The sequence below is a fragment of the Natator depressus genome, chromosome 3 (genome assembly GCF_965152275.1).
Source record: "Natator depressus isolate rNatDep1 chromosome 3, rNatDep2.hap1, whole genome shotgun sequence".
Classification (NCBI taxonomy): Eukaryota; Metazoa; Chordata; order Testudines; family Cheloniidae; genus Natator; species Natator depressus.
The window spans coordinates 179,715,984-179,741,849 of NC_134236.1; positions in this window are offsets into that span (position 1 = coordinate 179,715,984).

Sequence of the window (25,866 nt, forward strand, 5' to 3'; positions counted from 1 at the left end):
CCGTGATATAAGTTATGGAGCACTGTCACGTAGAATACAGCAGCCCTAACAAGGATTCCTTAGTGAGCTGCTTCTCTGTTCAGATGAATTGTGGCTTGCAGGTGTTGAGCAACCGAGAGAGAGAGGAAAGGAAAAAAATGAGGAAAGAGGGGTTCAGAGGAGAAATGGGAAAGGACATCGTGAGAGAGAATGGAGAAAGTGATTGAAAGAGCAGGAACTGCATTAGGGTCTGCTTATCCCTTCTCTGTATGGTGAGCTGGAAATATTGAAAAGTAATAATAAATAATAGAGGAAACACTGAAGGGAAAAGTAAGAAGCTAATGATGGGCTAAAATAGAAAAGAAAATGTACTGGAGACATGAAAACGTTGATCTAGGTAAAAAAAACTTTAAGAAGTATTAAACATAAAAATAGTCTAAGGGAATATAGACAGAATGACTGCGAAAGGAGAGACAGGCTTATGAAGAAAGGAGAGAATAAAGACAGAGAAAAAGAAGGAATAAGGGATACAAAATACCTCAATATATATTTATTTGACACTTTATAGTTTGACACTTTCACAGGTATTTAGGTTTAAAACATGGTTAAAATGAACTAGTTCATCATTTTTAATGAGAAAAAAGCTATTTACCTGGATCACTTACAATTTATGCCCATGATCTCTCAGATGAAGTGATCCTTCACTCTTCTGGTGATGCCATTCAAGTCCTCCTCATCACCAACATGTAAAGTCACGTCTGCCTTCATTTGAAGTTTACCCAACTCTGACAGAATATTTAATACAATTATTGTTATTGTTTGTCATTCAAATGTTGTGTGGTCTTCCACACTCATTATACATACAAGTAACTTGAAAGGCAAGGAAGGCTGTTGAGTGATGACAGTATACTTATCTATTACATCATTTAGAAAACCCAGGCACTTAAGAGTTAGGAAGTGAATAATTATAGAAATAATAAATCTTACATTGCCCACAGTCTTATTGTATATTACATTTCAAAATGGTGTTAAAATGTTATATAGGTAACACAGTCTAGCACTTGAACATAAAAAAGACAGATTTACAGTTGCTCTTGCAATCTTAACTAGGTGCCCTTGTGTATCCTCTCCTGTACACTGAGTGAAGTAGGGATCCTGTAGAAAAAATATGTGATCATGGAATTAAAGACTATGTCATAATGCATATACACAAAGGGGCTTAGTTAGGATTGTGTGAGCATCCTTAAATTTGGCATCTTCACCAATTAAGGGCTAGATTGTTGCAACCAAAAGAATATATTCTATTTACATAGGGGTTTTAAATTAATTTCCTACATTTTTAAAAAGGAAAAAGGTGAAAACAAATTCTGTTGTGTGCAACAATGATAGTTCCCCATCATGCATTGTCATGCTAGCGAACAGGAGTGGCTAACAGGAGAGTTTTGCGAGGGAGTTTACAGGGGGAGTGTGAGCAGGGGCTAGAACTTAACTTTCTTTAAACTTAAAAGCTAAAAACACCCCCTTGATATAAACAAAACAACAACAAAGGAACCAGCTCCAGGAGAAAAAGATAAAGCAGGCAGAAGTCCCGCAACAGAGTGGGGGCTCCCCAGTTTATTTCACAAAATGTAGCATGCATGATTAACTGCCCTGTGGGCAAGTGGCATATGTGTGCACTCGGTGCAAGGAGTTCCTGGTCCTCAGAGACCATATACAGGCTTTGGAGACCAGAGTGGCTGAACTGAAGTAGCTGAGGGAGACAGGTACACAGATGAGACTTTCCGGGACACAGCAGAACGGCCCCACTCCCAATCTGACAGCCTCTGTGCTGTTGAGGAGGATGAAAGTCCCATGGAAGGAGAGCATCTAACTGGAGCTCTCCTTCCAGATGATGTTGTGGTATCCTTTCGCACTGAGGATACCTCTCAGGGAGGGAACTCCAGCTAATAGAAAGAGACAGGTATTAGACTACTGCAAGGAGCAGCACTGTAGGGGGAGGAGGTGACCAGCCCTCTGTAGAGAAAGAAGTGGTTCAGGACTATTTAGTAAAGCTGGATGACCACAAGTCCATGGGGCCAGATGCGCTGCATCTGAGGGTGCTAAAGGAGTTGGAGGATGTGATTGCAGAGCCATTGGTCATTATCTTTGAAAACTCATGGTGATTGGGGGAGGTTCCGGATGACTGGAAAAAGGCTAATGTCGTGCCCATCTTTTAAAAAGGGAAGAAGGAGGATCTGGGAAACTACAGGCCAGTCAACCTCACCTCAATCCCTGGAAAAATCATGGAGCAGGTCTTCAAGGAATCCATTTTGAAGCACTTGAAGGAGAGGAAGGTGATCAGGAACAGTCATCATGGATTCACCAAGGGAAAGTCATGCCTGACTAATCTAATTGCCTTCTATGGCAAGATAAATGGCTCTGTGGATGAGGGGAAAGCAGTGGATGTGTTATTTCTTGACTTTAACAAATCTTTTGATACAGTCTCCCACAGTATTCTTGCCAGCAAGTTAAAGAATTATGGACTGGATGAATGGACTATAAAGTGGATAAAAATCTGGCTAGATCATCGGGCTCAATGGGTAGTGATCAATGGCTCCATGTCTAGTTGGCAGCCGGTATCAAGCGGAGTGCCCCAAGGGTTGGTCCTGGGGCCGGTTTTGTTCAATATCTTCATTAATGATCTGGAGAATGGCGTAGATTGTACCCTCAGCAAGTTTGCAGATGACACTAAACTGGGAGGAGCGGTAGATATGCTGGAGGGTAGGGATAGGATACAGAGGGACGTAGACAAATTAGAGGATTGGGCCAAAAGAAATCTGATGAGGTTCAACAAGGACAAGTGCAGAGTCCTGCACTTAGGACGGAAGAATCCCATGCACTGCTACAGACTAGGGACTGAGTGGCTAGGCAGCAGTTCTGCAGAAAAGGACCTACGGGTTACAGTGGACGAGAAGCTGGATATTAGTTAGCAGTGTGCTAGAGGGCGGATAGTTCAGTGGTTTGAGCATTGGCCTGCTAAACCCAGGGTTGTGAGTTCAAACCTTGAGGGGGCCATTTATGGATCTGGGGCAAAAATTGGGGATTGGTCCTGCATTGAACAGGGGGTTGGACTAGATGACCTTCTGAGGTCCCTTCCAACCCTGATATTCTATGATTCTAGATGGACCTTTGATCTGACCCAGTAGGGCCATCCTTATGTCATCAGGGTTTAAACCTTGAGCACTGCAGGTATAGGCTACCACCACTGAATGCTAGAGGATTAACCAAATTAGCTGGGATCAGGTGAAGACCAACCAGAGTGTGGGTATATGGACCAGGTGCTGGGTCTAAAATGTGGTCAAGGGTAGTTGACTCAACCTGGCAGTGTACATGCTCACACTCTCTATCTCCTCCCCTCCCCGCAGGTTTCTGGGAGTTGGGGGAAGCTCTTGTGCCCCCAGATTAGGTAGAAATATAACTGAGACTTTACATATGAAAGTTTTTCATTAAAGGCTAGACAGCAGTTATTCTCTTGGCTGGGTAACTGGATTGAGGGAGGGGGAGAGACAACCAACCTTAAAGCTTATTTCTCTCAAGTGCAATATCTCTGACTGAGCAAACGGCTCTTGCTATTCTGGCTCAATCCCTGATGTCAGAAAGAAAAATCAATATGGTGCCTGCAGGTTTGTTTTTCTTTGTTTACTTATTATTCAGTCTTGTAAGAATTTTATATACACTTTCAATTTGTAGAGGGTTCTCCTACATCTGGCTTCAAAAATAAATGCCACATTTTTCTTGATAAATTATTAAACCAGGAGCTCTATTTTGGGGACTCCTGGCACTGGCATGTTCCTGGTTTCATTTCATCCCCATATTCTTTTTTAACAGGTTTCTTTGAAAGGTTGGCCTGGCTGCTTGCCCATTGTGTGAATTTCAGTTTGGGGGTTTATAGTCTCTAGCTAGTTATGCACTTACTCTAGGGTTTTCCCTACTAGAACATTTTGGAGAGAAAAGGTCTATTTTTGTTTTTCAACAAGTAAGGAGGGATTGCTATGGATACATATTCATTATTATAATCTCCAGTTATGTGTGCTTGGAGTTCTTGTCCTCATTTTGTCCTGATTCGGTATCCACTGAAATCACTGGTAAAACTAATTGTTCAAGCTATGGACAGATTTCCCCAAAAGATCAGGCTCTTTAGAACCCAAACTTCCAAGTGATCATGCATGGGTTGCTCAGCTGCTATCTCATACAAATTGACTTTGCAGAGATCTCACAGCCTTCAGGAGCAACAATATGTTTAAAGTTTATATAGACATCTATTGACTATATTGTAAAGGTTCATACACTTCATATATATTTGCCACTGTATTATTTTCAATTGCACCTCTAAGCCAAATTATTATATAATGTCACTTGCTTTAAATGCTAATTTGCTTATGGTTTCATATTAAATAAAATTTGCAAAAAATAAATTTTCAGATTTGCAACTGAATTTTCACACCAGACATTTGATTCTAAGATTGATACTAATCCTTTCAGGTTCCCTGTGTCACATCTCAAGTTGCAAATATTGAAAACTTGAAGCAATACTCTCAGTGAACAGTTCAAAGTACAGTTTGTTACTATTGACAGGGCAGTCCCATCCAATTTCTTTTGATGGATCCTATAAACTGTTTAGCAAGTAAATGTTGGAGTGCCATAAAAATTAACTGCATAACACATTCCGTACATGCGGTCAGTACTTGAAGGTCTTTCTTCAAATGCACCTTCTTCAAAAAGTTGCCAATTGAAGTTATTAACATTACACTTAATGCAGCTATTTTAACAGCCATTTGAAATTTATTTGGTGTTATAATTGTGGCAATTCTGCTGTTTAGGCACCTATTGAAAATACTGGAAAAAATACACTTGAAGTACACTTATTTTTTAATCCCAATTTTATGCATGATTCACAGATGCTCATTTAACAGTATCACATTTTCATCTTCTAGGTGGATTCTGCCATGCTTCAAACTATGAAACACATGCACCTGTAGGCAATTCCAGATGATAATCAGAAGGGTTTTAGATCAGGAACCAATTCTTCACTGAACAGTTCAGCAGCCAGGGTTGCACACTTTAAGGGGCACTTTCCAAAATGCCCTTACTCAAAAAATACATTTACATATTAAATTATCCTTCCAGGAATTTTGCTCTAGAGCAATTGCTGCATTAGATGCATCCTAGAGACACAGCATGGTCAAGTGGACTGATCATGGGACTGGGATACAGGAGCTTTCCCAGTGGTTGGATCCCATATTGGTGGGATTTTCATAAACTCTCATTGTTAGTCTAACTTTTCCCACTGAATTCAGTGGCAATTTTACCACTACTACAATGGAAGCAGTCAAGCCAATGCTGAGAGTTTTTGAAAATTACACTCTTAAACGCTATGTAAGTACTAGGTATTTTTAGTATGGACTATATTTTAACTATATCATTTTATTCTTCATGTTAATAGAGACTGATGTAACCTGATCAGATTATTCCACACATGTCTAGAATATATTCTGTCTTTAATTCTCCTCCCATTAGACTAGTTGCTTTTGCAAAAGCCTGTTATCTTCGGAGATATGTATGCAATCAAAACTTTTCTTCTGCTGTGCTAAAGTTAGGAATTGTGTGCATCTCTTCTGTTGTGTTTTCTTTAAATGGCCAGAAGTCCCCCACTCCCTGCTGCAGAGACAGCCGCCATATTGTATTCAGCTGCAGACTTCTACCAGGGAGAGACAGACACTGCTATCAACCATGGAGACCTTACTTTTCTTCTGTTTTGTTCTGTGCAGTCATTTGCACTGCAAGTATTTCTTGCCCATTTTGTATGGCAAGGGACATTAGATTTTACTGAAAAATTAGTCTTTTAGGAATATTTTCCTTGTAGAATAGATAGTTTTATATTTTCAGTTGGGCTTATTGTCATGAGAAGAGAGTAACTCTGCTATCTGTGACTAAACTTCTGAAATCCTGACTGCATGAAAGTGAATGGTAAAACTCCTATTATTGACAATGGGACAATCATCCTCAGAGTACAGTATGTGGAAATATTTGTTGTATATTGTGAGTGCTGTGTTCCTAAAATAAAACCAAGAACTTCTGAAGATTAAACCATTATCTATTAGTGGGCACATTAGAAGAAAATTGTTTACTGGCCTTACAAATTCCCTTCTAGAGCAGGGGTTCCCAAACTTGGTTCACGGCTTGTTCAGCATAAGCCCCTGGTGGGCTGCAAGATGCTTTGTTTACTTGAGCATCCTCAGGTACTGCCGCTCGCAGCTCCTAGTGGCCGTGGTTCACCATTCCCAGCCAATGAGAGCTGCGGGAAGCAGTGGCCTGGCCACTGGGAGCTGTGAGCGGCCATTCCTGTGGATGCTCAGATAAACAAAGCAACTCACGGCCCGCCAGAGCCTTACGCTGAACAAACCGTGAACCAAGTTTGGGAACCCCTGTTCTAAAGGCAAGCTCATCTCCGTAGGCTGATCAGTTCTTTAAAAGAAAAAAAGAGGGTGTTCCAGGAAGCTTCTCTAAGTTTCTCTGACTGTAGTAGCCATGGATGCCCCTAATGCTCTTCCTGTGTCTTCATCTTTCACCACATTCATCTCACATTCCAGAGCATATCCCAGCTTCTGAATCTCTGCTTTAACTCTGATGCAATGGAGTTTTGGACAAGCAAAAGGGAGAAATAGATGAATAATTTTATTGAAGATAATAGAGATTTATAGAAACCTTTCTGGTAGGCACAAAGTGCCCTGATTGAGATATTAAGGCCTTTACGATTTAATTTTTCAGTTTCCGGTGTAGAAGCAAGCAAGCTGCCATCAGATTCACTATTTCCCAGAGTTCTGTGTTAACTGGGATTAAAGGTTCCCTCAATCTTTGCAGTTCCTGAAGGGGCCAGGTTACCTGTTAGAAGCAGGTAGTTTTTAGACACACTACTGTAGCATATATTCAGCAACAATGTATGTCTATTAGGAAGGGCTTGAGTGGAATACAAACTCTCCTCACTGAATGATGATCAAATCTACCAAAATAAATTTGAACATGGTGAGTCTGGTTCAGCACAAAACAATATTAAAATGTCGCAATGTTTATATCATGACATGAAGACTAGAACTGGTCAGAAAAAGTTGGGGACTTTCTCCTTGGAAAATTTTGACTTTTTCATCCAAACATTTAAAACCAAAAATCCCCAGGGGCTCCCCTGTTGCAAAGATTCTGTGGTGCATCATGATAGATGTAGAATGGCTGGGGATCCTGACCCAAAGAGGAGAATGGGGGTATAAGGCACCAGAACTACAACTCCCATGAGACACCATTTCCAAATAGAAATATTTTGGTTTTAACATGACATTTTTTTACAAAATTGTCTGAGTTGAAAACTTGATTTTCCATCAAAACAGTTTGGATAGAAAATTTCCAACCAGCTCAATTGAAGACATTTGTGTCACAAGTGGAACATTGCCGTGCTGCACCTACTGGTACAGAAGAACCCATGCTCCAGGTCCCTGGCCTTAGGGAACAGGAAACCTGCTGCTTCTATATGTTGTTAGGGCCCCAGGACACAGGGAATCTGGGCCATCTCCATCACACGGGTGGAGGAAGAGGCCAGTAACATCCCTAAGTTTGGTCGAAAACAACTTCATAACCTTTGACTCCATCTTTTCTGTAGGAGCTGAAGGAGTTTGAGTTTGCCGAACTTTGTAGCCAGCAGCAGAAATTGAATCCAAACCATTCTGGGTTTTTCAGCTTAATTCTCTAGTGGAATGTAGTACTGTCCCAAACTGCAATACAGAATCTGCAGCATATTTTTAAAGAGTAACATTACCAAAAATATATGTCCATCCTGAGCATCAGTGAAGATTTCCATAGGCAGCATGGGAAACAGGATTCAGAAAAGATCCCAAATTCATGTGTGTGTATTTTTATGTTTTATGACTTTGTGGCTTCCCACTGTTGTTAATTGGCCAATTCCCAAGATAGTACTTTCTCTGTGTGAAAGACAGCCATTGAGCATATTTATTCATGTGAGGACAATTTTATAGCACATCTAACTGTGCGCTAGAACACCAACTGTTGGGCTTCATTGAAGTGTGCAGCACTCATCTGTACTTTATTTGATTTTTTTTGTTTAGATTCATTAATTCTTAAAAAGCTCCACACTATTTGTATAATGCATACTAAAGTTAACTTAAAGTCATATGTTTCCTTTTGTGCTAAATGTTTTCAGATTTTTATTTCTTGTGTATGTACTGTAATACAGCTGCAATCTTTTCCTCTTTGTGCTGTGACTAAGGTAACCCAGTGTCCTCTAAAACATCATAAAACGCATTCAGTTCCTATGGTGCCTTATTTACAAGAAATGTTTTAAAGTGTTTAGCTATTTCTGTGGCTATTTATTCATAGCCATAGTATGATGGAAATTGTGTGACAGCAAGAGAGTTTAATGCTTAGTTTTATCATATGTTACAATGAGATTTGCTGATAAACAGAAACATTCAAGGGACCACAAGCGGGGCTCTGAATGGAACAACAATGTGCTCCTGATGAACAGTTGCAGCCAGTAGGTTATCTATCTCTTGGTGTGGGATATGGACAAAAAGGCTTATCTCTTCACTTAGCAGAATTATTCATGATGTGTTGTCAAGGTTCCTTCCCCACTCTGAACTCTGGGGTACAGATGTGGGGACACGCATGAAAGACCCCCTAAGCTTATTCTTACCAGCTTAGGTTAAAAACTTCCCCAAGGCACAAAATCTTGCCCTTGGACTAGGGTATACTGCCACCACCAAGTGCTTTAACAAAGAACCAAGGAAAAGGATGACTTGGAGTTCCTCTTCCCCCAGCAATCACCCCAAGCCCTTACACCCCCTTTTCTGGGGAGTCTTGAGAATAAACAAGTTGAGCACAGACCAGGTTGGGTTTCTTAGGACCCTAAAAAAACCCAATCAGATTCTTAAAAAACAGAACTTTATTAGAAGAACAAAAACGGATAAGAGAACAACTCTGTAAGATCAGAAAGGAAGATAATCTTCAGGCAGTCAGATTCAAAACATAGAGAATTCCTCTAGGCAAAACCTTAAGTTACAAAAAGGCACAAAAACAGGAATACACATTTTCTCCAGCACAGCGAATTCACAAGCCAAAACAAAGAAAACCTAATGCATTTTCTAGCTAGATTACTTACTAACTTTACAGGAGTTGGAGGGCTTGCATCCTTGATCTGTTCCCGGCAAAGGTATTACACAGACAGACAAAAGCCTTTTCCCCCACCTCCAGATTTGAAAGTATCTTGTCCCCTCATTGGTCATTTTGGGTCAGGTGCCAGCGAGGTTACCTTAGCTTCTTAACCCTTTAGAGGTGAAAGGATTTTGCCTTTGGCTAGGAAGGACTTCATAGCACTGTATACAGAAAGGTGGTTACTCTTCCCTTTATATTTATGACACATGCTTATTGCTGAGTTAGGCTGGTCTTATTACCAGAGTCAAATTGATCTCCCAAGAGTCAATTTTCCCCCCTCAAAGATCTAAAGTTTGAAGTATCCTCAACACAAACCAAAATCATTCCTCTTTGGTGAGCAGTCATATAGAAGCATTAAAGGCGTCATTGTGCTCCTCTGGTTATATAAATACATTTCATGAGCACAAGAGTGATTTATCCCAAAGTGGTCTATAATCTTCATCCTTTAGACATCCCTGCCACCTACAACACTCTTTCCATAGTCTTGCACTTCTCTGTTCCATCTCTACTGTAGTATAGACTAGAGGTGTGTCGATAATTCATTTTTCAGTTTGAAGGTCAAATTGGGGGTGGGGGAGAGGAAGGGCGCCGAGCGAGGTGTAGATGGTGAGTTTTGAACCCAAACTGAAATTTTTCTCACCAAAATGAAAAAAACAGGAGAAAACTTTGTTTTGACCCCAAATGTTTTGGGGTGTGTGTTAACCTTTGTTTGTTTGTTTGTTTTGTTTTTAAACCAAAAAACCCCCACCAAATCTTGTTAAATTTCAAAAGGAACCATCATTTGGAAATGAAAAATCAAAAACATGTCATGACTTTTTCATCCCCACTGTATTTTCCACTGAATGCATCCGATGAAGTGAGCTGTAGCTCATGAAAGCTTATGCTCAAATAAATTCGTTAGTCTCTAAGGTGCCACAAGTACTTCTTTTCTTTTTGCGAATACAGACTAACATGGCTGCTACTCTGAAACCAGGCTTTCTTTAGTTATTCAGCTGAAACTATTCACTGAAATTGACTCAAATTCGCAAATAGTTTGTTGCCCTGAAAATGCATTTTCCATTAAATTTACTATTCAGATACTTACTATTCAGATATCTGCCTGCCTGTCCTCCTGTAGATATTGGAAGCTAGAGGGAATGAAAAGAGGCAGCTTTATTCCTCTGAAGTGAATCTCTTGATGCTGGATAGAAGTTGTAGCTGGAACTAGACCACAATTCTAACAAGAGAGAAGGCCAAATAGGATGGATCCAGGCACTGGGAAGAGTGGTCTAGCTGGGAATTTGATGCTTTAACAGGTTCAGGGACTTTATATTAGCTTTGGAGCACATAGGAACTTTTGGACACTTATCTGATTTGACCGCTACATTTTTTGAAATTTACCCGTCACTATAAAAATGGGAAGTCTAGAAGAGGTCAAGCATGCATTTGGTGAGAAATACAAAAAGGAATAGCTTGAGAAGATCATTAAATAAGACAAAGTAGATTCAAGAATAAATAAAATAATAGCACTGTAAAGGTGAAAAGTTTGGGCATACATCAGGGAAGACTGTGAAACAGGAATAAGAGACTCCAAAATAAATTAATTTGATGGGGGTCTAATTCCAATCTGGTGAAAATGATAGTTTGCAAGTGCCTCTTATCCCAGTCTGTTTAAACCTTTAAAGACTAAAGGTCAGTCTAGCTATCTGTCTACCATATCTATGCATTTCTAGTAGAACCATCACATCAGTGTCCAGGCTGTAGGAAATTAATGTTATTGTCACTTGTATTTGGGTATTTGGGTAGTGTGTAGCTGTCCCATGATGCTAGGCACTGCAAAAATGGGAGGAACAAAGACTGTCCGTGCCCCAGAATGCTCACAATTTAGATTATAACAAGATTGCAACAAGGGGCTAAGTTTGGTACAAGGTAATGATGATGTCATGCATATTTGCAAAAGTAAGTAGTGGTCAAAGTAGTCAGGGGTGGCTGCCACCCCTGGAACGACAGCAAACCTTTTCTGATATAGGTCTTAAACTCTTCACCCTTATGCTGCCATTGGATTCTGTTGTCTAGAGAATCTTCTGCTGCTCAGTTGTTGTGGAAACACCTACAAGAATAGCTTTGCAGCCTACTCTGAAATGTGGCAAGGCTTGGATTCCTGCTATCCCTTGTGATGGTTCCTGTTCTAAATTAATCCAAACATAAATTTCAGATGTATTTCTTGGGCCTTCATAATATTTCTTTTTTATAATGTAAAGAGGCCACTAACATGAAGCAGATAATAATTGCCCAGCAAGTGTCAAGACTGGGACTCTTTATCTTTCTGATCATTCGCACAGTGGATTAATCCAAACAAAAACTGAGTGTATTATTAGGCTTTTGTAATATTTGCCTTTTAAAATGTACGCTTTGTGTAATGCTAATATCAATATTAATCTCTTCTGAGATGAACAGAACTAAGATGGTAATATAAAAAAGCAATGTTATTCTGTACAATAATGTTTTCTGTTGAGAGTGTCATAAAATCTATGAAAATCTGCAAGGACTGATTGCATCTCTGAATTCTATACGTGTTTCACCTACTCAGTCTTTCTGTGTTATTTATTTTCTTTCTTTCCTTTTCATCTCTCACTTCACAGTCACCGCTAACTAACCTGCAGAACAGGACCATTTTAGTTTGTATCTACATAAATACACGTCGTTTTATTTCAGTGCCTAATTGCCTGACATCTTCAACAAAAGATGAAATAGCTGCTGTATTTTTGTGGTGTTCCTCATGTCCTTTCCTTTGTTTGCATATAAACATGGAGTATAAAGCAGATGTGTAATACCTGTCTATAACTTTGACCTGTGTATACACTATTATGGGAAATGGAATGTAAAAATTATTTACAACAAAAAGGCTGGGACAAACCAAATCTACACTTTTGTTAACTTATTTCCTTAAAGGTTTCTATTTTAAAAGATTTACAGCTGTAGAGACAAGGGGTGAGCATTTGTATTGCATCTCTACGAGGCACAGCACATTACCTGCAGTCCAGCAGCTTTAAGCCACCTTCCCACCCTCCCAAACTTGGGCTCTTTTGTGTCCCTAAGTTAGCATAGTGTTTAGGGTCTGTCACAGTTATGGCAGCCTGAGCCATTGAAGAAATGGAGCTATGCTGATTTACATTAGCTGGCTGATCTGCCCTAAGTTTTTGGGTTGGGAAATTATGCATTAAAAATATTGAGTTGTTCTCTTCAGCAGTGTGGGAAGTATACATTTTGAGCCTCTTGACCCTCAGTCTGTTGGAGTTGCTGATAATTACAGACTTCATATAAGTGAAAAATGACTAATATTATAGAATGTATTTGTTTTTGACTCTTTCACCTTTAGGTAGTAATTTTCTTGCATCAAAAAGTTGCCTGACTGTTATGGAATGAATAACTTATTTCTTCATTAAAGAGAAGAGAATAAAGAATACAGAGATAGCCTAGTATGGTATTACATATATTACACCCACTGGGCAGCTTACAAACTTTTTTCTAGTTAAATGAGTTGATTGGATTACCAAGGCTTCTGTTTTTAGTTGATTGTTAAATGGTTGTGGGAAAATATTGAAAATATATACAGTAGCGGTTGTCTTCACTTCTGCTACATTGACTTGAACCTTGAAGTCTAGGACCATTTCTTGTTCTAACTCACTGTCACACTCTTATTCATCCACCAGCAGGGTTGCATCCACCAAGCTCTGAGGTTTGGTCTTTCAGAGCCATTCCTTGTTTTCCTTTCTCTTCTCCTGGATCATGAAATAGTTCAGAACTAAGTAGTTTTCTCTGAATGTGATGTTATGTGGGATTGCCTAGGTGGCTAGTTGCTGGAATCAATAGCCATAACGGCAGACAGACTCTTCTCTTCCTTACTTCTGATTCAAGAAAGATTTCAGATCAGGGTCTGTTGAGAGACATCCTTTAATGTTGCACTCCCCTTCTGTTATCTTTTTGTCTCATCTCCCTCCCCAAAGCCAGTTACTTTATTCTAACGCTACTCACCTGAAGTTTTGTACCCATGCCTGCCAGACAGCCAACTGAATCACAAGGATTTCTTTCCACCATTGTCCCATCTGCAGGTTGTAATTGTGAGTGGGGTGGTACACCAGTCCCTTTCAGAGATTTGCTAGTGTGATCTGTTTGCCACAAACTTGGAGGCAAGTACTGAAGAGTCCACAGACTCTAGCCCTTAATGGGTGACCATTAAGCACACCCTTCTAGTAAGTAAAGGGAGGTTATTTTCTTGATTGGCAGAATGGAATGGTACAAATACTTTAGTATAATGGCTTAGACAGATTTGATGTAAGATCATCACCTGAGTTCCTAACTCTGACCCTAAGGGTAGCCCAGTGGAGGGGTACACTTGTACCCATGTCCTATGGAACTATTCTGGCCTAAAGCCTGGTGTTTTCTTTTTTGTCGAATCATCTAACATAGTAATAAAGTGCTGGTCTGCGATCCCTCTGGCAGGAGTTCAGTCCTGGTCTTGGTGGAGAATCCTTCTGCATTGTCAAGCAGCCATGTGGTTCCCTCATCCTTCCTGCTTTCATCTAGCTCTCTTTGTCCAGTATCAGCCCTCTGGGTCTCTCCTTGGGCCTGACCACAGTGCCCTCTGGATGTCAGTTCTTTTTCCTGTTCACTAAGCACCACAGAGTCCCTAGAACCATGTTTAGAGGCTGAACTGGTCCCTGTGCCTCACAGAATGATGCGTAGTCCAGTCCTTTCCCTCTAGCTCTCTTTAGTGGACTGCCACTTGGAAAGGAGGTGCAGGTTCAGTATAGTATGTTCCAAATGCTGTTTTATTCAATGTTGTTTGCAGTGGTAACTCAGCTACAGTTTGTTTTTTTACTACCAGTTTCATCATCTTCTATAAACCTCAGTTTAATTGTTCTTAATTACCTGTTTAAATTAGTGTATAAATCTCAGCCAAAAGCTGTAGGTGGCATAAATAAAACTGTGCGTGCCATGGGATGTTGCTTCTATCCATTTTCATATCCCCTCCAGGGGTTACATTGGGGAACCTTTGTTGCCAACATAAAAAGGATCATTGGTGGCAGCATCCTCATAACATTTCTATTTTAGTCGTTGCATGGAAAAACAGCATAAGGAGGATTGCACATGTTTAGATGGAGTTTTCTAAGCTATTATTACCACAGCATGTATTTTTCTCAGGAGTACACTACTTTGTTATTCTTAGCAACATTATGTGAAGAAAAGAAATCTTCTGGTCTATTTAACATATTAGGTATTACCAACGGATCTAACTTAATGGTCCCTCTTTGGGCTGAACCACATTCCCTCCTTTGGAAATCCTCCAGTGCAGAACTGATGCATACATCTCCATTAAAAACATTCTGGGCTAGACGGGGCCTTGTAGAGAGGGTAGTGCTGAGCTGCACTGCCCCAGGAGGAGTACTGGGAAGTGCACAAAGACTCTTGTCACCTCCATGTGTGCTGGCTGGTTTGGTGAGCCTCTCAAACTGTTCTTTAGATTTTCAAACTGAGTTTGAGTTTGCAAGTTTCTCTCCCTTTATAGTCCCTATAATTTCAACCCAGTTTTCTTTCAGAGGTGATAGTTTTATTTTCCTTTTTAAAATATTTGTCTGAAGAGCAGCCTATATTATGTGCAGTAATAAGCATGGAAAACACTACTCATAAACCAGCAGGTCCTATGTTTGTGCCATAGACCATATTTTTAAGTTATAATATATTGTTCCCCCTCTGCTCTGTTTTTTTTTTTTACACTTTCTTAATCTTTCTTCTTGCTTTCTTGAGTGTTCACCTGGTATTTCATTCTGCCCCTGCTTTACTTCTTTCTCCTCTCCCCAGGTTTCACAGTAACTATTTAACCCAACATAGTCATGAGATCAGAAATAGGTATTATCAGTTTTTACTTCTAGTTAATCTGCATTTTGTGTTAGAAATCTTAACACTTTTAATAGATTGCTTATTAAACTGTTAAGACTGGATGAATCAGCACATTTTTTAAGGACTGGAAGATTGTACAATTAGGTCTAGTTTGTGCCGTGGTGTATTGAGTCCTGATGGGGATGGAGGAAGGAATTAGGTCTCCACCCTCTTCATGGGCACATTAGCACTGCCTGGATCATGGCTTTGGGTGCTATGGCTAGAGTAGCAGCTGAATGCCAGATGCTTCACAAGCAAAAGGGTAGGGACAAGCTCCACTACCCTTACATGCTGGTTGGACACATGGTAGAAGCATGCTGCACCCTTTAATCAGCTGTTGCAATTTTTATACATGGTGCATTGTGTGTCAGAGGGTGCTTCTGAGGCACAATGTGTCTTGGTGCTCTCACACAGCCAACACAGCTGTGTGCACTGCCTTTACTCGGGGCTGTGCCTCAAACTCCAAAGTACCCCTAAGGGTATATGTGACTTCTGGCATTAAAGCATATCTTAAAGTGACACCATAGGGTTGAAAATCTATTTTGAAAAAGCAAACTTTCTGACTTACATTATAAATGACACCTAAATTAGTATAAGGGAAAATAATTCAAAATATTTACAACTTGCGATTTTGTCTGCATTTTGCTTATGTCTCTTCTTAGCTAATGAAATTTAAGGTTTCAGAGTAACAGCCGTGTTAGTCTGTATTCGCAAAAAGAAAATGAGTACTTGTGGCACCTTAGAGACTAACCAATTTATTTAAGCATAAGCTTTCGTGAGCTGCATCCAATGAAGTGAGCTGTAGCTCACGAAAGCTTATGCTCAGATAAATTGGTTAGTCTCTAAGGTGCCACATGTACTCCTTTTCTTTTTAATGAAATTTAAGTCAATTTCACTTTTGTTTCTAGCCAGTTGATAGTAAATTTCAATGTCATAGTGCTGCAGTGTTTAGGGTGGAATCACAGCAGGAGAATATTGATTTGTGAAGAAACATTTCTTTTGAATTTTTTTTTTAAATAAAAAAGAAATTCTGCTGTTAGTAATTTGTAAGACCTCAATTTTTATATCCAAAGCTAAATTTGGGGCCAAAAATTTGCCTTGCATTTTCCCTTTAAGCACTATATTACACAATAAGCACAAGATTGGAAGGCAGATGTTGTACTAACCTCCACTGATTGCATTCTGATTGCCAGTTTATTTGTCTTTCTTCTGCGATTTAAAATGGCCATATGGGAAATTAGCAGTGCTGATCATTGTTAAAGTACCAGAAGTCAGGTACTGTACCTACACATATTCCCTGAGAAAAAAAATCTGAACCCAATTAGAAAATTTATGATACTGGCAGAACACACTGATCATTTTAACATTGGCACAGACTGCAAAATGAAAGGAAAATGTGATGGAGCAGAAGAAGCATTAGCAACCTTGCATGTTCTGTGTTTAAATAGAGAATGTGTAACCATGGTAAATCAGAGTATCTTCATTGTCCTTTATCTATACAAGGCACTTGTGATCAGAAATGGAGTGACCAAAATGCCTATGACATTTTTGTTGGGTTGTTTTTCATGCAAAAGGTTTTGAAAATAATATATTAATATTTATGTTTCTGAAAAGAGAGAGATATCAGTGACAAAAAGCTAGAAAAGCTCCAGCTCTCAGGATTTATAGGAACCATTTTTAGCTTGGAAAATAAGATATGGTGGTGACAGGTTCCACAGTAGCAGCCGTGTTAGTCTGTATTCGTAAAAAAAAAGGAGTACTTGTGGCGCCTTAGAGACTAACCAATTTATTTGAGCATAAGCTTTCGTGAGCTACAGCTCACTTCATCGGATGCATCGGATGGATCCTCATGCAGACAATGCACCTTCTAAAATAAAAATATAAACTGTATTTGTGAAAGATGCCAGTTTCACTGAACTAGAAGAAAGGGCAGTCCTTTATTTATCCTTATAACTGGTCCAGCATAGATTGCCAATATGCCTCAGCTGTGTTCTGGAGGATCTATAGTGTATCTCTGATACTTCAGCCATGGGTTTTTCTGCTGGGAATACGAACATGGGTTCTTATTTATGCCAATCCTCATGTTGGTCCCCTCAGGAAATGAACTAAAATTTGTCACCAGACCATATGGGGAAACTATGCCTGTTTCCTCTCTCCAGCTCTCGGCTAATAATATGTCCATGGTGGGGTGGGGTCAAATTCTTGTCCTGCCTGACCCCTGAATTCAAACTAATCTTTGAGATATGGGGGTGTTTGATTCTGGTCCCTCCCATCACCCAGCTGGGTGAAGGAGCTGCCTCTTCTCCTCTTTGCCCACTGGTTCTGCAGTACTGTTGACAATTGCTGCTGCTCCAGGTTACTTCTATGAGAGAGATCTAGTTTCTCCTCGAAGACCCTGTGAGGTGGGAGGGTCCCAGGGCTCATGCTATAGCACAAGACTGAACAGCTACTCCACAGTTAAAGAGCCCCTTACCTTAGCAGTCAGCTGGCACGGGCTAGCTGCGGGTGTCTAATTGCAGTGTGGACATACCCTCAGATACAATCAGCAAGAGATAGATCTTAAGGGGCTGGCCATTTTCTCCAGCTTTCCACCAGCAGCACTGACTCCATCTCAAATCTCCAAAATAGTAACATCCAGAGTAGGTAAGACAATAACTAACAGTAGAAGTCCATGTGCAACCTCATTCCATTTTGCTTTTGATCAGATATTTGTCTATGGAAAGACTGTCCTAAAGCTACATGGAGCTGTCTGCATGACAGTATTCCTCATCTTAAGGGTAAAAATGTCATCTGGTTCATGCCTCTTCAAATACCTCATGTTTTTCCTTGTGGTCGGTTGCTAGATTATGAGACATTGAAAATGTATTAGGCACCTATCTAGTGAGCTAACCCCATTGCACCTAAAACACATAACAGCACTTTGCAAAATGATTTATAGGGCGAAAGCACATTTAGTCAATTTGTTGCAGATACTGCATCACCACTCCCATCCCAGACCTTTTACTGTTTATTATATCAGATAATGGTACCGACATAATGTGTTCTAAAAGGCAACACTTAGCTGAGAGATTTAGAGAGTGTTATCCTATTTATTTTAAGTGTCACGTAATTATCAATTCATTTGCTATCTATTGTAATACCAGGAATCATAATGAATATATTTGCATAATATGTGGTATCACATGAGCTCAATTATAATTCAGCATTAGTTAAATGTACCATGAAAATAAAATGTTTCCAAGTACAAGTAGGCTGTGGTTGAAGTATAATCCATTTTATTCATGGGGTACTACAAAAATACACATGGGCAGTTTGTCTATTTATAAGGTTGATCTCCAAAGAGACATTCTTATAGCCATGAGAGTTCTCCATTTTCTGCTGTACCCTTTCCTTAAATGCCTTTCAGCTAGGTGAACATTGCAGATGAGGACTGCAGTAGTTCCATCCCCAAATGTTCAAAAATCATGAGTCAGGCTCACCAAAATTATGAGATTGGCTTTAACATCATGAGATTATGTAAAAATAACAGATTTGGTGTTCTTTTCATTTGCCTTCTGCTTTTTGAGCCTTTAGATTGCACTGGGGTCACATTTTGAAGCTTTCTACACAGCTGCAAGGACTACAAACTTAATTTCTCTTTAAGTAAGAAGGCTGAAATAATCACACATTCACTTGACTCCAGGGGTTGGAGCTTTAAGGAAAATAATAATTATCATAAGACTCATGGCAAAATTGTGAGTGTTGGCAACACTGGGACTGTGTAGAGCACACTCAGTAATCTGTTTTAGCTTGTTGATTGATCTGTCACTGCTATGTATCCCAAAGGGATTGAGCACATTGCTTTAGTGATACTCCAAGACCTGCAGTTTCAGGGCTGAATAACTGAGCTGAAGAAGCCTCAGATACTTATATATCAATGCAATACATGGCTCAGCAAAACCACCTAACAGATAACTGTCTGAGATTTCACCAAGCATCATCTCATTAGCATTCCAGCTGCCAGCACTCCTCCCAGAACCTTTCATCCCCAGCTCCTGGGGCTGCTTCTGCTGCTCCCAGTTGTTCTCCTCACTCTTCCCTATATGCCAGGCTGTGGTCTTCACTACATGACTGGTCCAAGCAGAATGGAAACCCATGTGTGTCTGCATAATCACAGAAAGAGCTCTGGGTTGACATGTTTTGATGACTGGTGCTCTTGTGATAATAGGGTGGACAGGATAACATTACTGTAAACATATGCTAATCTCAGTAACCAGTCTGAATGCCTAGACTACCACATTTGGTTCATGTTTCTATTGAACATGTGAGCTCTGTTTTGTGCAGTTCCCAGTCCTCTAAAAAGGACTATTGTGTGAACACTTGTATCTATAACATATATACATTTATATAATTTCCCCGAGAAAATGGAGAGTGTGCTTACTTTCTGGATATAAATCCTGATGTGCACTTATTGTTGCCTTAAAAATATAGCAAAGATATCCAATTTACAGAGGCCGGGGGGGAAGTGAGTTATTTCCACAAACATAACAAATTTGATGGTACCGCTAGGATTATTTAGCCTGATGTACATCATGAAGCTGAATTATAATGGTAAAAGGCTAACATAGTTGACAATACTTAATTAGTTTTGGCTACTGTCACCGTTGGCTTTACAATGTGATGACAGAAATACATTGCAGGAATTGATGAGGTAGTGCCACATTTACACAGCACTAAATCTCTTTAAAGTATTTTTTTGGGGCAAGCCTCCCCTCCTTTATATGCAAGGCAAAGCTTCTCAGTTAAATCTCTAAACCTTGTAAAGCATGCAATCAAAGCTACCCTCTGTAATTTAAATTGACCAGACAGAGGATAGGCAATGGAAGTGGTGCGGTGTTGCTATTGGATTTATCTGTAGAAGTTAGAGATGTTGCAAGTACATTACTAAATGTATCTATATTGCAAATGTTACACTGTATATATACAGGGTTTATAAAAAAAAACCCTGCTTCCTAAACACAGTATTTATATTCCACTAAATTGAGCCAAATTTAGGTCCTGATTGTGCAGAGATTTAGGCACATAGGTAACTTTATTCATGTGAGTAGTATCATTGGCGTAAAGAACTCCTTCTGTGAGAGAAGTTATACTAAGTTTTGCTGGGTCATCTCCTTACTAGGAATGTCTTTCAGAGAACTGACTTTTAAATTTATGATAGTAAAGGATGATGATTGGCTGTTTGACTGTGACATCATTAACATATATTTTGTTTTATATGAACTAATGGGCTAGTGCAGGGGTTCCCAACTTGGTTCGCGGCTTGCTGAGGGTAAGCCCCTGGCGGGCCACGAGATGCTTTGTTTACCTGAGCATCCACAGGTACAGCCGCTCGCAGCTCCCAGTGGCCGCGGTTTGCCATTCCTGGCCAAAGGGAGCTTCAGGAAGCAGTGGCTTCCATATTACATTATGACTTCATTTAACCTTCTTGCCTTCATTGCACCCTCACAGGGTAGTTCTGTATCACCCCCAATATGGGGGCAGTGACTTTAAGTATGCTTGAGCCCTATATATGGTTTGTCTGTTAATAACCCTCCAGAGTGCTGAGGGCAGTTTTAGAACTTTTCTTTTCAAGAAATCCTTCTCCTAAAAGCAATGGTTTAGAATTAAAATCTTCAACACATGCTTTTGGGTGTTCAGTTTAATTTTTACTGATCCATAAGAAGGGAAACAATGCAACATTGTCTTTATAATCCTAATGTAGTTGGTTTTTTTACAGTCCTCTCTGACCTATTCAGTGTGTATTGCTACTCGCTGCTGGCAGTGTCCTGAAACAACTTGGCAGTGTCTTCCATTCACATTACATCAATGCTAGTCATAAATCCACCAAGAGATACCAAATAAATCAGTGCTGGATTGCAATTCCACTTTCCTATCTTCTTTCCTTTGAAGAGGAGAAATCAGACATAAACAGAAAACCAACAGCCAGTAGAACAGGGCATAATTGTGTGTCAATTGAAAACTACTATAAGGTCCTGCTGATTGCATAATGGACACAATATCATTTTAGCAGCTGGTCCAGTTGGTGCCATTTCATGAACTTTCACACCTTCATTAGGCATTAACCATTGAAGAAGGACAAAGGAAACAATGGGGCAAATGGCTATGTATGAATTGCAACATTTTCCAGGGTGTTGCAACTGATCATACATCTAGATAAGTTAACTACATAACTTCAGCCGTATGCAGTTAGTCATCAATACTCTGTATTAGAGTGCTTCTATGAAAAGGAGATTTGCATTGCACCTGTGACCTACTTCAAAAAGAAATAGTGATTCCTTATTAAAGACACTCACTCTTGAAATGCCTCTGGACAGGATATATCTACTAATAACATCCTTCCTTAATTTCCTCAACTGCGGTACATTAATTTTACACATCCAGAAATAAAGATTGAACTGAAATATCCATCTAAAATAATTTGTATTATGGAAATGTTAACTCTATTATATACATTTTCAAAGCACTATAGCAGGAGCAGTGGTGACTGCTAGAATAAAGGGTGAAGAATTATTTCCTTTCTCCTTTCTGTTTCAGTTGCTCTAACTACTCAAACTTGCACCTTGGGGGATAGAATTTTCCAAGCTTGGACTCTCTACCCACAGGTGAATATCCTTGGACATTTTGAACAAAACTTCCTCTATTTTGGAGCACATGGGGAGAGGAAAATACTTGGGGGGCGGGGAGTTATATAAAAATTATTATGAGTCATGACCTTTTTGATCAGCTGTAACATGAAAATAAGAGGGAGCAGGCAGCCAAAATTTGACAGGACACTAGCACTTGTTTGAGGAGAGAGGGATCTTGGGATATTGCAGTGCAAAATGGTATAGATCTGAGTGAGATGTGACATACTGCAAGTTGTACGCTATCTCTGCACAGCATATTCTGAACAACAATTAATCACTACACTTGTACAGGGCTAGTTGTGTCTGACAGGCAATGGGTGGGATGCAGGAGGAGATGTGAGAGGCACTGTACAGCAGAGGCACAAAAGTCCTAGTTTCCAGGCACACAGACGGAGCATGCCACTGCACCACCCTGTAGGAAGGTGTAACATTCATTCCTCTCACATGGTAAGTACTATTTGCATGAGCAAGGGTTGCAGAATCTAGTCCTTGGTATGTTGTCATGTTGATAGCAACATATATTTCAGCAACAATTTTTTAAACTAGACTTCAGCTATAGAAACTACAAATTTAATTTCACTATACATTAAAAATCAAATGCCCTTTTTCCAACTTTGCAGTTTTGTTCTAGCCAACTTGGTCCCATGGTATTAGCGAGACAAGGGGGGTAAAGTATTTTTTTTTTATTGGACCAACTTCTGTTGGTGAAAGGCTTTATAGTCCAAAAGCCTCTCTCTTTCACCAACAGAAATTGGTCCCAAAAATATTAGTTCACCCAACTTCTTTCTTTTTTTATCCAACATTATTTTTTTAAGGCATGGCAGTTGGAGACCCGTTTCCCTTTAATAAGGATTCAGTGGCCTCCCAGCTAACTAAGTAAAACTATGAGATCAAGAACATTTAATTTGTGTTTTTGTTTGCTAAACAGTGCAGTCTGTAAACAACAGCAGCAGTGAAAGCAAGGATGAGAGACTTCTTTTGCTTACCTGATGGGGTTTCTTATTCTCATTCCTCTAACTATTAATAGACTTCTGTTGTGTTATATTAATTTTAGTCTATGGGTGGCAGTCATTTTCTAAATGTGTTGCACAATGATTGCATGATTCTTTCTTGCATTGAGCTTATCAAATTTGCTGTTAGTAACACACATCAACAGGCAATCAATAAAATCAGTGCTAATTACATAATGAATTTTTTAATCTGTCTGCAGCCTGAACAGATGTTAAATGAAGACTAATAAAGTGTGTCATCTTTTAAACAGAGGTAGGCACTGGGGTTTCATACTGAACAAACTCTGTACCACACAAGGGCTGTCTGCAGGGAAATGGAAATACACATGGAAATAATGAAATAATCCTGCAAAGCAGTGCATATTGGTACTAAATCCTGCAAAGACCCCCCAGAAACAGACCGAAAATACCCTCGGAACTGGAAGAAAAGACCCACTGGTATTGAAAACAAATTCTAAAAAGTCCAAGCCACACCCACAGATTTGCACACACATCCTTAGCATGTGAGGATTGACATTTGTTTGCAAAAACATGTAGTTTGATCCACAACGCCATGATTTGCATTTGCAATTACCCTCTTAGTGCAGGACTTGTGCCCTCAATAAGTGTGTAATCAAAATTAAAGTATATTTTGCCCCAGTGTGAATTGAAGTATTTTGCAGAAATTATTTCAGTAATTTTTTTTAATTGTGTCTGACATTTACTTTATACCTTCAGAATCCTTGAAAAACTGCATAAGTAAAAGCTTTTGATCAAAATCAAAGCTGTTCGTGTTTGGTGGTTTTATTATTGTATTCTGAGGTTTTTCCTTTTATGATGAGATTACTGGTTCTGTGGATGAAGGGAAAGCAGTGGATGTATTGTTTCTTGACTTTAGCAAAGCTTTTGACATGGTCTCCCACAGTATTCTTGTCAGCAAGTTAAGGAAGTATGGGCTAGATGAATGCACTATAAGGTGGGTAGAAAGCTGGCTAGATTGTCGGGCTCAACGGGTAGTGATCAATGGCTCCATGTCTAGTTGGCAGCCGGTGTCAAGTGGAGTGCCCCAGGGGTCGGTCCTGGGGCCGGTTTTGTTCAATATCTTCATAAATGATCTGGAGGATGGTGTGGATTGCACTCTCAGCAAATTTGCAGATGATACTAAACTGGGAGGAGTGGTAGATACGCTGGAGGGGAGGGATAGGATACAGAAGGACCTAGACAAATTGGAGGATTGGGCCAAAAGAAATCTGATGAGGTTCAATAAGGATAAGTGCAGGATCCTGCACTTAGGATGGAAGAATCCAATGCACCGCTACAGACTAGGGACCGAATGGCTAGGCAGCAGTTCTGCGGAAAAGGACCTAGGGGTGACAGTGGACGAGAAGCTGGATATGAGTCAACAGTGTGCCCTTGTTGCCAAGAAGGCCAATGGCATTTTGGGATGTATAAGTAGGGGCATAGCGAGCAGATCGAGGGATGTGATCGTTCCCCTCTATTCGACACTGGTGAGGCCTCATCTGGAGTACTGTGTCCAGTTTTGGGCCCCACACTACAAGAAGGATGTGGATAAATTGGAGAGAGTCCAGCGAAGGGCAACAAAAATGATTAGGGGACTAGAGCACATGACTTATGAAGAGAGGCTGAGGGAGCTGGGATTGTTTAGTCTGCAGAAGAGAAGAATGAGGGGGGATTTGATAGCTGCTTTCAACTACCTGAAAGGGGATTCCAAAGAGGATGGCTCTAGACTGTTCTCAATGGTAGCAGATGACAGAACGAGGAGTAATGGTCTCAAGTTGCAATGGGGGAGGTTTAGATTGGATATTAGGAAAAACTTTTTCACTAAGAGGGTGGTGAAACACTGGAATGCGTTACCTAGGGAGGTGGTAGAATCTCCTTCCTTAGAGGTTTTTAAGGTCAGGCTTGACAAAGCCCTGGCTGGGATGATTTAACTGGGAATTGGTCCTGCTTCGAGCAGGGGGTTGGACTAGATGACCTTCTGGGGTCCCTTCCAACCCTGATATTCTATGATTCTATGATTCTATGATTCTAAGTCAAGACTCATAGCTCCTGGGAGTTGTGTGTTTGTGTGTGCATGCCTATGTATGGGAGGGAACATATTAACAATTTATTTTTGCTTTATATATCCATCTGTTGCTACAGTTTTATTAGACTTAGGACTTAAAGTCATAAGGTCAAATTCATAGGTTTATTCATAGATTCCAAGGCCAGAAGCGACCACTGTAATAATCTAATCTGACTTCCTGTATATCACAGGCCACAGAACTTCTGCAAAATAATTCATTTTGAGCTAGAGCATATATTAAAAAAAAATGCTGCATCACCCCTTTTCTGTGGGTGTTTAGAGCACAGGAAATGGTGCAATCCTGCGTGTAGAGTGAGGGGGAAGAGGTAGCTTGTGCAAAAGAATTACTTTCTTCTGCAAGCAACAGAAGTTCTCTGTTGGGCTTCTTCTGTGGCACCTTCCTGGGAAAGGACTACAGATGTGACCAATAGCTTTGTGATTATTAAGATCTATTGTGAGCCTCTTTATCGTGCCTAAGGTACTCCCATATGCTGCAGTATCTTCATGTGCCTTGAGGGAGAATTCCATTCCTCTGAACTCTTCTCAAAGCCCGTTTACTTGGCCTTTGCTTCAGAAGAGAGGATTTGAACTATAGAAAGTACCTCATGCTATGGAGGACAGCCCTGATGACAGACACAAAGAAAAATCTAGATGTTTTGACTTGAACAACTGACCTTGTATAACAACACTTCAAAGTGCCACAGTTTACGTATAGCTTCCTGAACCCCGTGTCTCCATAGCACAACATCACTGGTGCTAAGCAAATTTCTGCAGTTTGGGCTGAATTTCACTTTGAATTTAGGGGCTCAGCTGAACTTGAAACTCAAAGCAAAAGTGCCAGGGTTATTAGTTCAGGAGAACAAAATAAAGCTGGAGAATCTTCAAATGTGCAGACAACAAGCAAAAACAGATGACTTGCACACCAGCTGCCAGCGACCAGTTCCCACCTCTGTATCCAAGGCGATGGGCACTG